This window comes from Eptatretus burgeri, chromosome 2, assembly GCF_056783735.1.
Source record: "Eptatretus burgeri isolate ZD-2024b chromosome 2, Ebu_testis_v1, whole genome shotgun sequence".
Classification (NCBI taxonomy): Eukaryota; Metazoa; Chordata; class Myxini; order Myxiniformes; family Myxinidae; genus Eptatretus; species Eptatretus burgeri.
This window is the reverse complement of record NC_140962.1, coordinates 78,464,858-78,477,211: the sequence shown is the minus strand read 5'-3', so window position 1 is coordinate 78,477,211 and position 12,354 is coordinate 78,464,858. Positions and strand designations below refer to the sequence as shown.

Below are 12,354 nucleotides of genomic sequence, written 5' to 3'. Positions count from 1 at the left end.
TTATAAAGATAGATTTTACATTTTTCTCTTCACGACGTACTTGTTTTTCTCTCTTTAGACACTTTCCACTTCATGTGGTGTTTATATGGTAAGTGAGTCGAGGTGAAGACACGTGTTCAGTGTTTATCGCTTGTTACTATGCCACCGAAGGTGAGCGGAGGTTGTTTTCACCACTGTCTGTCTGTCTGTGATCAAGATATCTCAGAAAGTTGTGGACGGATTTGGTCAACACTTGGTGGACATGTTGGGTGTGTGTGTGATAAGGACGAATTGATTCCATTTTGGTGAAGATCTGTACCTGGATACGATAATTTTTATCAATTTTTAAAGAGACTCTTCATGCTCACAAGTGATAGGGCCAAAAATGATATACAGTATAACATCTCAAAACGTTGCAGACGAGTTATAACAAAACTTGGTGGATGAATTAGGTGACAAGAACAAGCTGAATCGATTTTGATTCAGGTCTGGATCCAGACCTGAAGTGGGATCTGGCCTATCACATTGTTTTAATGTAAAAAAATAACTACAAGGAAATACAAACAAAGGAAATAGTGGGGTTTATTTACCCATCATACCTGTACAATCCAAAATGTATAACGTATTGACTCAGTCGTGACATCTGTAATTCCAGGAGATTTTCGTAACATCTATCATAAATGCACTTTTTCTTACTCAGCCTATCAAAGGCAGGTCCCACTACAGTAGTGCCAAATGGGTATTAACATCAACCAAATGTTCTGGCCTTTCCTCAATCTGACCACCAAAGTGCACAAACTTTTTCACCTTTTTAATCTTCCCTAGTTTGAACACAAAATTTTCTTGTTCTTTTCCTCTTTCACTGCCTTTCATCAATTTTGTGCTTGGTATATTGAATCTAATCTGGGCGTTTGATATTCCCAAGCTGTTTGCTGTATGAGTCAGGAATGCAGCGATGGATAGTGCCTGGTAGTGCACAATCATTCACTTATTCCAGTTCACTCACCTTTTCATCAATTTTATTGTGAGCTTTCTCAGCATGTACTATTTAGGTAATTCAAAACTAAGATCGACATTTCAGGTAGATCTGACATTTCATCAAAATTATTCATTTATTATGCTTGTTATATGGCATTAGCTTCATAAACGTGATATTGTTTGTTGTTTAAGATTATAATTAAGAAGCTGAATGTGTCATAAAAGGTTGTGTCCTGTGGGTCCTTTATGAAGGTTCCCAATGTTACTTAGGTTGAGTATTGAGGTGTCATCATTTTTATGCAAAGAATGTGCTCGGCCCAACTATATCCATCAACACATGGTGTAGCCAACATGGAAGGCTGACTTTAAGTGTGGATGTGAATCCCTTGAAGATCACCTAGCATCAGAACAGACAGGTGATGCATGCAACTGACCCACAAATTGATACCCAAGTTGAGGCATATTATCTCGAGGCCTTTGTTTTATAATGAACTTTGAATGATATTTCTTCAAAACGCCATTGCCCCGCACCCTTCTGATATTCTTAACATTTGAATAAAAGATTCAAGTTAAACCTTTAAAATGAATACAAAAAATAAACGAAAGGCTAAAAGTTAAGTAAGCCTTTAAAATAGGTCTTCCACTTCTGGGTTTGTGCATATTGGATGTGGATCATGCAGTTACTCTTTCCATTTCATCAAAGCTATGTCTACCAGAATAGATCTGCCTTGTCTTTCTGTTATATTCTCGGCCCTGTGTTGCTGTTTCTTTTCATCCAGTTTTCAGTGTTAAAACTTACCTTGTTATGTTGTATTGTATAATTTGTATCACTGTGGCTCTAGCCTACTTTCCCAGGCCTCAGTTAGTTGACGTGCAAATTATGTCGCTGCTCTGATGCCACGTCCCTCATCTGCTTCCTTTCTTCCAAGTGTTGTCCTTTCAGCTTTCTCAACTTTATCCTATTCCCACTCCTCCCTTTTAAAAAAACGTTTGTTCTTTTCATGCCAAAAAAACTATGAACTCAACACACTATACTTCCTTCTGCCTGAACTTCATTCTTTATCCATTCCTTTTCTCAATATGTCAAAATTGAATGAAATGCTTCTTCCTCTAAAACACTTTATTAAATTTTTAAAATGCTACACTTTCCTTATTTCTCCATCAGGAACCACCCACGTGTTCTTATTCTTCCTCATGATCTATTCATCTTCATCTTCTTCACAATATTTCCTGCACCTGTCTTACTTCTAAGTACTTGGCCATCAACCCTTCTCCTGTACCTGCAGCACTGTTTTCCTCTGTGCCTTCAACAACCATTCATTATACCTCTCCCATGATGTCTGTCTGTAATTCCAGATTGGGAATCATGAAAAGTCCAGTTTGCAGAGCTTGTCTGCACATGACAATAAATTTCCCTTCACATCCTTAAACGTTTGCCAAACCCCTCCATGTCAGTACCCTGCCTCACATTTCCAACAGGCCCATGCCTCTCCAACCCCACCTTTTCTCTGTATCCTCCTCTTCTCAGCAACCCTCCACTTCCTTGACCCAATTTTTGCCCCGCAACCTCCCAGTTCCCCCTGTCCCACGAATCTCACAGCTGCCTCCTCCCATCCCGCAACCTCCCAGTCATTCGCAACATTCAGCTTACTCTCCCTGTTTCACAACGATGCATTATCTCAGCTTACCCCCACCCCCACCCCATCGTGGAGCCTCTCAGCGTCCACACCCCCCTCCCGGTCCTGTGCTGTCCAAGCATCTCCTCCTGTACTGTACACTCCCAACTCCCCCCCCCACATACACACACTCAATCTCCCAGCCCTCCTCCCCACCCTGACTCTCCCACCTGTCTCCCCCACCCTCATTCTCCAGCTCCACTCCCACCCTGCTCCCCCTCCCCACCCCTCTCATAGCTCCTATCCACATCACAGCACCCTGCCAAAAGAGCGCCTCCTCTCCTGTCCCGAACTGTTTATATTTCAAACATCGGAGGCCTCCCCTCCATCCTGGATCTCTCAATCCAGCCTACTGCTGATAAACTGGACATCATCTGTTTAAGAGAATCCTTCCTCCCACAGGATGCATTGACTCCTCAGTATCTGTCTCTGGCTGTTGTGTCCTCCGGTTTAATAGGCCTAAACTCTGTCCTGACGACAGAGAGGCCCTTTACATCAAGAACTCCATCTCACACTGTCAATATGCTGCTCTTACATCTTCCAATCTCCAGGAAAATTTTTGGCTGCAACTTCCTCTCCACTCCCACCTCTTGTTATCTCCAGCACCAAATGTGGATGGCGGGAATGTTTTCACCAATTTTTGTCTGTTTGTCTGTCTGTCTCTGTCTGTGAGCAGGATATCTCAAAAAGTTTGGATAGATTCAGATGAAACTTCGTGGACAGGTTGGGTGTGTGACAAGAGGAAATTGATTCAATTTTGGTGAAGATCCGGATCCAGATCCGGATCCAATAATTTTTGAGTGATTCTTCACCATTGAGTGAGAGGACCAAAAACACTATATATAGCACACTATCTCAAGAAGTTATGGACAGATTCTGCCAAAATTGATGGATGAGTTGTGTAAGTGACAACAAGCTGATTATATTTTGGTTGAGGTATGGATACAGAGACAGCCTATCAGCTGAACGGAGCCTATTCACAGTTCCAGCATATCCACAGATTTATCCCATCTCATATTCAGTTGTCATTCCCTTCCTCCCACCCAAGATACACTGAAGCTTGTGATGAGGCAGTTGTCCTGAAACAACTTGCCTTCACCTCATGAAATGCTAATCAAACTGAAGGCAATCTCAGTTCCTTCCACAAAGCTCATAGGAAGTGTGTATCTACCCTCAGTTGAGCCAGAAAACAACATCTTTCTTATCTCAACTTTGAACTCTCAAACCTATCTTCCAAATCCTTGTGGCATCCAGTTAAGTCTGTTTCTGGTGTATGTTCCCCCTCCATCCCCTCACTTACCTCAAATGGCCGCACAGCTGATACGGCACATGAAAATGCGGAATGCCTAAACTCCATGTTTGCTTCCACATCTTGTGCCTCAAACCCATTGCATTCTGTACCCTCCTTACCCAGTCACACCCAGCTGTTCCTGGACTCTTTGTCCTTTTCTACTGACAAGGTGGAGAGTTTGCTTTCAAACCTCGACTCAAATTCTGCAACTGGTCCAGACGGCATCAGCCCATGTGTCCTAAAAACTTGCTCTGCTGCTCTTGCTCAACCTTTCTCTGTTCTGTTCACTATCTCATTTTCTCAAGGTCATCTGCCATCTGCTTGGATATCAGCAAACATTACCACTCTGCATAAAGGTGCAGAAACAAATCCCTGCAAATACAGACCAATCAACCTTCTCCCAATCATCAGCAAGGTTATGGAATGCATAATCGCTTCAGACATTAAATCCTTCCTCCTCTCCAATGGCTTGATTTGCAATCATCAATTTGGATTCAGACGGGGTCACTCTACCCTGAATATGCTACTTCTGCTCTCCCAACAATGGATGGAAGTCCTCAATGCCAGACATGAAATCAGAGCCATCTCCCTCGACATATCTCGTGCCTTTGATATGGTCTGTCACCCTGCCCTGCTCACCAAACTCTCTTCCCATGGTATCCAAGGACATCTCCACTCATTGCCCGCAGCCTTCCTCTCTTATGGTGGCCAACGTGTGGCCCTTGATGGAGTTCTCTCATCCCCTCTTCCTGTCCAGGCTGGAGTACCTTGAGGCAGTGTTCTGGGCCTTGTTATTTTTCTGATTTTTATCAATGATCTCTCTGACTCTCTGGAAAATCCTCTTTATCTCTTTGCTGATGACTCCACCCTATGCCGTACCATCTGTCATCCCTCAAATCGGCAAGCAGCAGCCTCTTCACTCGCTGCAGATCTGGATAAAATCACAACCTGGTCCAACACGTGGAACATGTCTTTCAACCCTGACAAATCTCACACTCATATTTTGTTTCTCCAAAAGGACTTTCTGGAACCCCCCCCACCCCCAACTACTTTCTCAACAATCCTCTTAAAGAAGTCCTTTCATTCAAGCATTTGGGTCTCACTATCTGTCATGATCGTTCTGGAAAAGCCACATTTCCAAGCTTTCCTCTAAAGCCAGTCGCCGACTGGGCATCCTTCATCTCACAAAGTCCTTCCTTGGCACACCTGAGTTCCTGCCCACATACAAAGCTGTCATCCGCAGCCTGATGGAGAACTGCTCTCCCCTCTGAGCTGGTGCTTCCACCTCTCACCTTTCTCGGCTTCACACTGTGGAAACCAAGGCATTCAGGATCATTGGTATCTCCTGCAATGAGGCTGAGTCTTTGGGTCTCTCACTCTCTCACCGCAGGCAGGTCCCTGGTCTTTCTGTCTTCCACCATCTCCTCTCCAGCCTCACCCCCCTGCTGTGTCTGAGATATGTCCTCCCCCCCCCATATTTCCACAGGGCGCTCAAGGTCCACCAGCAAGCACCTTCACCAAAAACAAGAATCACTGTTCACCTTCACTCTTTCATTCCTCTTTCCGCCCACTTTTGGAACAAACTCCCACACTCTTCAATCCCACTCTTCCCTCCAGGTCTTCAAAAGAGGTGTTTACCACCATCTCTTATCTTCCCCCATCCAAAACCACGATCTTTTCTACCCCCCCTAATCCACCCCAAACCCACCTCCTTCAAATTCCCTGCTTTCCTTCCTGAAACTTCCTGTCATGTAAGGACTTGAAAGTCCCTGTAGTGTCCATGTTGTTTACTCAGAGTACCCCACCCCATCCCCTCCCTTTCACAGATCTCCTCATGTCTCTGTACCCCACTGTTTTTTTTTCCTTCCCTCTCCCACCCCTCGTCTCCTGCTCCCCTTGTTGTGTGTTTCTGTGCATTAGCTCTCACATGAGCCTTGACATTGTCGACAAAAAAAAAAAAATGCTTGGATACAAAATGTGAACTGTTCAGCCTGACAGAAGCATGCACTCTACCAAGTGCTGTTCTAGTTTGTCTGTGTGTTCTACCATCTTCCAAACAGTAATGACTCCTTTTAAATATCACTCTCAGACAATGTGGACCAAGTTTTAACCACTCATAAAAACTCTCTTCCTCATATGTGGTGATTTCAATTGTCATCATGCCAATTGGCTCGGTGTTGCTTCCTCCATCACCATTCGTGGCACTGCAGCAAAAGACTTCTATGACTCCATGGGACTGAATCAATATATGAACTTTTCGTCCCAGATTTCTGCTGATGGCAATTCCTCCCTTCTGAACGAGATGACCAACTTACCTGATAATGTCTCCTGCTCTTCCTCTGCTGCAATTGGTTCATCTGATCATATGCTTGTGAGAGTCAACATCTCTGACTAGTTTCAGAGCTGCTGAGTCTTACACTTTACTCAGGCAGATTGGCAGAGACTGCAAGCAGCCATCTCAATTCAGGACAGGTCTCCAATACCTGCTGCCCCTGATATTTACTCAAACAGGAAATTCTTCCAAAGAAACCTGCTCTCTCATATGCACTGATCCAACCCATCTCGTCTTCAGTTGTCATACCCTTCTTGTTCTGAAACAACTTTCCTTCTCTTCCTGGAAGGATAATCTGATCTTACGCAATCTCATTGCATTCCAACCAGTCCACAACAAGTGTCTGTCCACTCTCAGAAGAGCCAGAAAGCATCTGGCCTACCACAAGATTGAGGCTTCATACTTGTCTCCCTCCTAAAATATGTTGGTGCCTTGTGTAGTATGCTCCCCTTCCATCCTTTCCCTCACTTCAAATGGCACCACAGCTGACTCTGCTCATGAGAAGGCTGACTGTCTCATATCTGTGTTTGTGTCAAAATATTGCCCCCAAACCGTCATTCGCTATACCCACCCTCCCCAGTCACACCCATCTGCTCCTACACTCTGTATCTTTTGCAACTGAGAAGGTGAAGTTTCTGGCAACCCTCAATTCTGATTCTGCTACTGGACTGAACAATTTCAGCTCAGGTGCCCCATAAACCTGCTCTGCTACTCTTGCACATCCTCTTTCTGCCTGGTTCACCCGATTATTTGCTCTCAGTCATATTCCATCTGCTTAAAAGTCAGCCAACGTCACTGCATTACATATACATGGCACAAAACCAAATTCTGTAACTATAGGCTTAACCCTAACCAACACCCTCCCTCAGGTTTCTGCAGGGTGCACATGGTCCACATCAACACCCATCTGGTGAAACTCCCAAAATCCAGAATCACTGCTCAACTCCACTCATTCCTATTCCTTCCTCTTTTTTTCCCCACTTGTGGAATCAACTTCCACATTCTCTTCAATCACATTCTTCCCTCCAGGTCTGCAAGACAGCTATCCCCCACAATCTGAGATCATCCCCCATCATCTGAGATCATCTCCCATCCAAAACCATGATATTTTCTTCCCCTGTTAACCTCCCCCGACTCAGGCCCACGCCCACCTCCTTCCAAATTTCCAGTTTTTACTTCCTGAAAGTTTGCTTCTGTTTCCATCTGATTCACCCAATGATGCATCCTTCCCAATCCCTCATTCCTCCCCACATCCCTTATTTGTCCAAGTCTCCCTCTTCCCTGCTGTTGGTGTGTTCACCCCTTTACTGCTATTGGTGTGTTTCACCCCTATCTCTCCTGCTCCTTATGTTGTTACATCCTGCATAATCCGTTCTATGTTCTAAATCTTCCATGAGCCTCGACTTTGTATAGCAAAAAAAAAATGTTTAAAATGTCAGACGACTGCCTTCAGCTATGTCGATGTGTTTTTGTTTTTGCAGTTTCCATCTCCTGCCGATTGCTATAAAGTTTGGTAAGTGGAGACATCACATCGATCTATATATCTATCAACCCCACATTGCCATACCTCTTCCCTCAAGTCTTTCTCACAACGTTATTGTGCTGCCTTACTTTATACATACTGTTCTTGCTTTCCACACACTGCATTTAAAATTATATGGAGCAGTATCGTTTTCAGTCACACTTTTATATTTAGCATTTAACACGTATGATCTATTCATCATCATCATGTTGAGACTCCTGCCCAGGGAGCCATTGCCATTATATTACTTGTCACGAACATTCTTTCATCTGAGTTTTCCCAAGACGTGTCACGAGCCCTCCACAAAGGGACATGAAACCCTGGACTGAACAGCCATGGGAATTAAACTAACACAAGCGAAAGAAAGACATGATATATTAGACTGAATATAATGAGCATTTCTCCTTTCCACTTGGGAAGATTAAAAAAAAAAAAAATTGTTCGGCCTTGACATCTTTTGTGCCCTCAAATACTGCTTTGCTGAAATGTCCTCTGTTTCTTCAGCAATGGGCAACCTAACATCCAGATGGAAAACAGTCGAGATGTTTAATAAGGATGTCAATAAAATCGTGACAGTCTTTTATTTAATATGCTTAATCATTGGGGGGACCTATTCTGTTTGTAATTTACATCAATGGCTTGTTTTGCCTCATTGGAAAACCACCTTTAGCACTTCATTCATAATTTCAACAATCTGCCAAATGATCCACCACCCATCATTCAGGATAGTTGATGCTGCTTCTCCTGCGAAGTTTTGATAAAATCACAGTTTTGGCATCCACATGGAGCATGACCATAAATCCAAGCTGGTCTCGTGTGCTCTTATTTTTTCTAAAGTGAGGCATACCCTTCATTGCTCACTGAGTTGCAATTATTCAGTTACAGTGTCATCCATAACTTGACTTGTTCGAATCACATCTCAAAATTAGCACTCATATTATATGGCAAATGTTGGTTGAGCATCCTTTGCTGTGCCAATAGTTCCTTCCCTAAAATCAGTTAGCCGACAAGGCCTCTCTCTCTCTATCTCTCTCTCTCTCTCTCTCTCTCTCTCTCTCTCTCTCTCTCTCTCTCTCTCTCTCTCTCTCTCTCTCTCTCTCTCTCTCTCTCTCTCTCTCTCTCTCTCTCTCTCTCTCTCTCTCTCTCTCTCTCTCTCTCTCTCTCTCTCTCTCTCTCTCTCTCTCTCTCTCTCTCTATCTCTCTCTCTCTCTCTCTCTCTCTATCTCTCTCTCTCTCTCTCTCTCTCTCTCTCTCTCTCTCTCTCTCTCTCTGCAGCTTGATGCAATACACCCCTTTCCATGATGGATCACAAAATGGATAATTAAACGGTGGATCACAAAATGGATCATTAGAGACGTGACAGAAGTAAATAGACACCATGATTTTAAAATAATTTATTTATTGAACATTTGAAGGACATTTGCTCCATTTTAATACATACACTAGTATTTTGTAGACTTGCCATTTGCAGATTTGAACGCTTTTACTCTTTCAGACATAGAACTAACGAGTTCCGAAATGTTCTCTTGTGTGATTTCTGCTCAGGCTTCATGCAAACGGGTTTGCAATTCTGCCCATGATATTGGTTTTCTGGACTTTTTCCACACAGTTTGATCCAATATGGCCCAGAGGTGTTCATTGGGATTCATGTCAGGAGACTGACTTGGCCATGGAAGTCGCTTGATCCCATTTCTGTCCTGCCATTCTTTGGTCTTTTTTGCAGTGTGACATGGAACTCTTTCTTCCATGAACAGTGTTGTTTTTGACCATCTGACCAGTGGAGCAGATGGGAAGAAGACCATCCTCATGGATAGAAATGTATGTCGTACAGTTGATGTTGCCAACACACTTCATAAGCTCTGACTGACCAGTGCTCCAGATTGCTCCCCACACCATCACTGAAAAAACCACTGTGTTTGACAGTTGGCTGCAATTGGTTTAAAGAGAACTCTTGACTGGGAAGCCTCCAGAGCCATACATGTCCACTGTCAGAAAATTGAGCAAATTGGGACTCATCTGAAAAAATGACAGTTTGCCAAAACTCCAATGGTCTGGTGGCCATCTCATCAGCCCAATTCTTTCTCCTTTGAATGTTGGCTAGTCTAAGAAGAGGTTTTCTCCTAGCTGCCTCCCATAATAGTCTAGTTGATGAAGGTACCGCACGGCAGTTCTTGAGACAACTTAGACCTCCTCTGCGACATCTGCTGCCTTGCAACAGGGAGTTTTCTCAATGGACCGCTTGACAGCTCGAAGACATCTTTATAAGGGCCCAGGTCGACCAGAACGGGAAGCTGTGGATGCCTTGCCTTCACTGGTGAATTGCACAATCACCCGATTGACCATAGAAAGTGGAATGCCAAAGTTCTGAGCTATCTGACGCTGGCTGACTCCACCTTCCGATTGGCTAACAATTCCTTCTCTTTGAAAATCGGAAAGTTTGTGTGCTCTCTGGGTTCGAGGCATAGTTAATTGTTGTACAAGTCCCAGGAACTCGTTTCTGCAAATAAATAGTCGAATATTAGTACAAATCACTGAGTAAAACTGCGTTATACAGATTAAATGAACAAATTTAAGGTGTCTATTTACTTCTGTCATGTCTCTGATGATACACAGGCTTTAATGTTCCACATCCAACATTTAATAACCACAGGCTTTAATGATCGATTTTGTGATCCACTGTATACATTTTGTGATCCACCATTTTTATAATCATCCCACATACCCATGCTGCAGTGTGAAGATCAACTCTTAGCATGGCACAAGCATTTTTCAAATCTTCTCACTGCTGCAGTGAAAGAAACAGCTCCAGAAGAAGCACTGAATATAATGAAAGTCTTTGATACACACCAAGAGATCTCGACGGATCCTTTTATCAATGGAAGAACTGGATGTAGCTTTGGGTCAAATGAAGTGTGATAAAGCACTGGGTATGGATGGCCTCGGGGTCAATAATTCGTCGACCGAGAATTAACAGGGTCTATCTGACATTTCATTCAAATTTCGAAGAAGTCCATGTGGAAGGGCAACAGAGGAAACTAAGTAAGATTATTTTATGTAACCTTTATATTTACCTGTTATGTAGCACACGATATGAAAATAAAATGTTATGAGATAGCGGCAATTCCACTTTGAATTTTTGATTTCATTTTTCTCAAACTTTAAAAAAAGTGTAGTTGGACCCTGTTAATTCTCGGTCGACGAATTGGCAACTGCCTGATGTGAAGCCCATACTATTACACTTCTGCAACAGAACATTTAATGGAAGTCGCCCTAGTCAATGTGGTGAAGCTGGAATAGTTCCCATTCACAAGAAAGGTAATTTGGCATTCCCCACAAACTATCAGCTTGACACAAATCACAGCCAAAATCTACAACAAAATGTTGCTCAATCGCATTCGACCAACCATTGACCCACTGCTCCGCTTCAACCAAAACGGATTCAGACGAAGCCGATCTACGGCTGGTCAGATTCTTGCACTGCGAAGGCTGGTTGAAGAAGTCAGAAACAGTAAGCTGGATAGGGAGCTTGTGCTGTTATTTGTTGACTTTACAAAAGCGTTTCACTCGATGGACATTATGTTCAAAATACTACATGCACATGGTATACCACCCAAGATAACAAGTGTGATCAAGGTGTTATACAATCACACCTCAGCTGTTGTCCTCACACCTGATGGGCCAACGCGGGTATTTGATGTCAATGCGAGAGTGCTGCAAAGTGACACCCTTGCGCCTTTCTTATTCATCATGGTACTCGACTATGTGATGCGTACTGCATTGACGGAAGAAGATTGTGTCACACTGCAATGCCACACGAGTAGAAGACACCCTGCTCAGAAACTATCCGACCTCGACTCTGCTGATGACATCACTGTAGCTGCTGATTCACCACAAGATGCGCAGGGCATCCTATCAAGAATCGAAGAAACAGCCAGCAAAGTCGATCTTCTTATTAAAGCCTCAAAAACAAAGTACATGCACACACATCGTCGACCAAACGAACACCGAACTCTTAGGGTAGCAAGTGGTGAAGTGCTCAAGACAGTTCATGACTTCAAATACCTTGGCTCATATACTAACACCGCCTATGATGTCGACAGCCGCTTTGGACAGCAGCAAACAAGCTTGAGAAGGTATGGCATGCCCTGCTGCAACGAAACACCAAAATCTGGCTATTTAAAGCTCCAGTTGAAACAATCTTACTGCATGGGTGTGAGCCATGGATGCTGACCAGTAGCATGACACACAAAATAGATGGCAACTAGACCAAGCTCCTCAGCAAAATACTCAACAAATGATGGCAAGACCACGTCACAAACATTGAACTATATAATCTAAGAAAAATCACTGATGTTGGAAGGAAGAGACGTTTGAGATTGGTGGGTCATGTCCTCCGGCATGAAGAAGAAGTGGCAAACAATGTCCTACTTTGGAAACCAACAGAAAGGAGAGTTGGTCGGCCGAATTTGACGTTGATTAATATTGTCTGCAGTGACACTGCGATGCAGACAGATGAATTGAAATCCGACAGAGCAGTTTGAGCAAATTTGACAAAGTGACTTCTTTGTCGCTCCGT

The 12,354-nt window shown here is 43.4% G+C and overlaps 1 long non-coding RNA gene across 1 annotated transcript in view; it reads right to left on the bottom strand.

Moving 5' to 3' along the window:
* LOC147032391 (uncharacterized) overlaps positions 1-11,985 on the bottom strand; it is a 33,214-nt gene extending 21,229 nt beyond the window's left edge. Inside the window, exon 1 of the long non-coding RNA XR_015052061.1 lies at positions 11,449-11,985. This is a non-coding gene — a long non-coding RNA (uncharacterized LOC147032391). The remainder of the gene's footprint in view (positions 1-11,448) is intronic.
* Between the last annotated feature and the right edge of the window lie 369 nt (positions 11,986-12,354).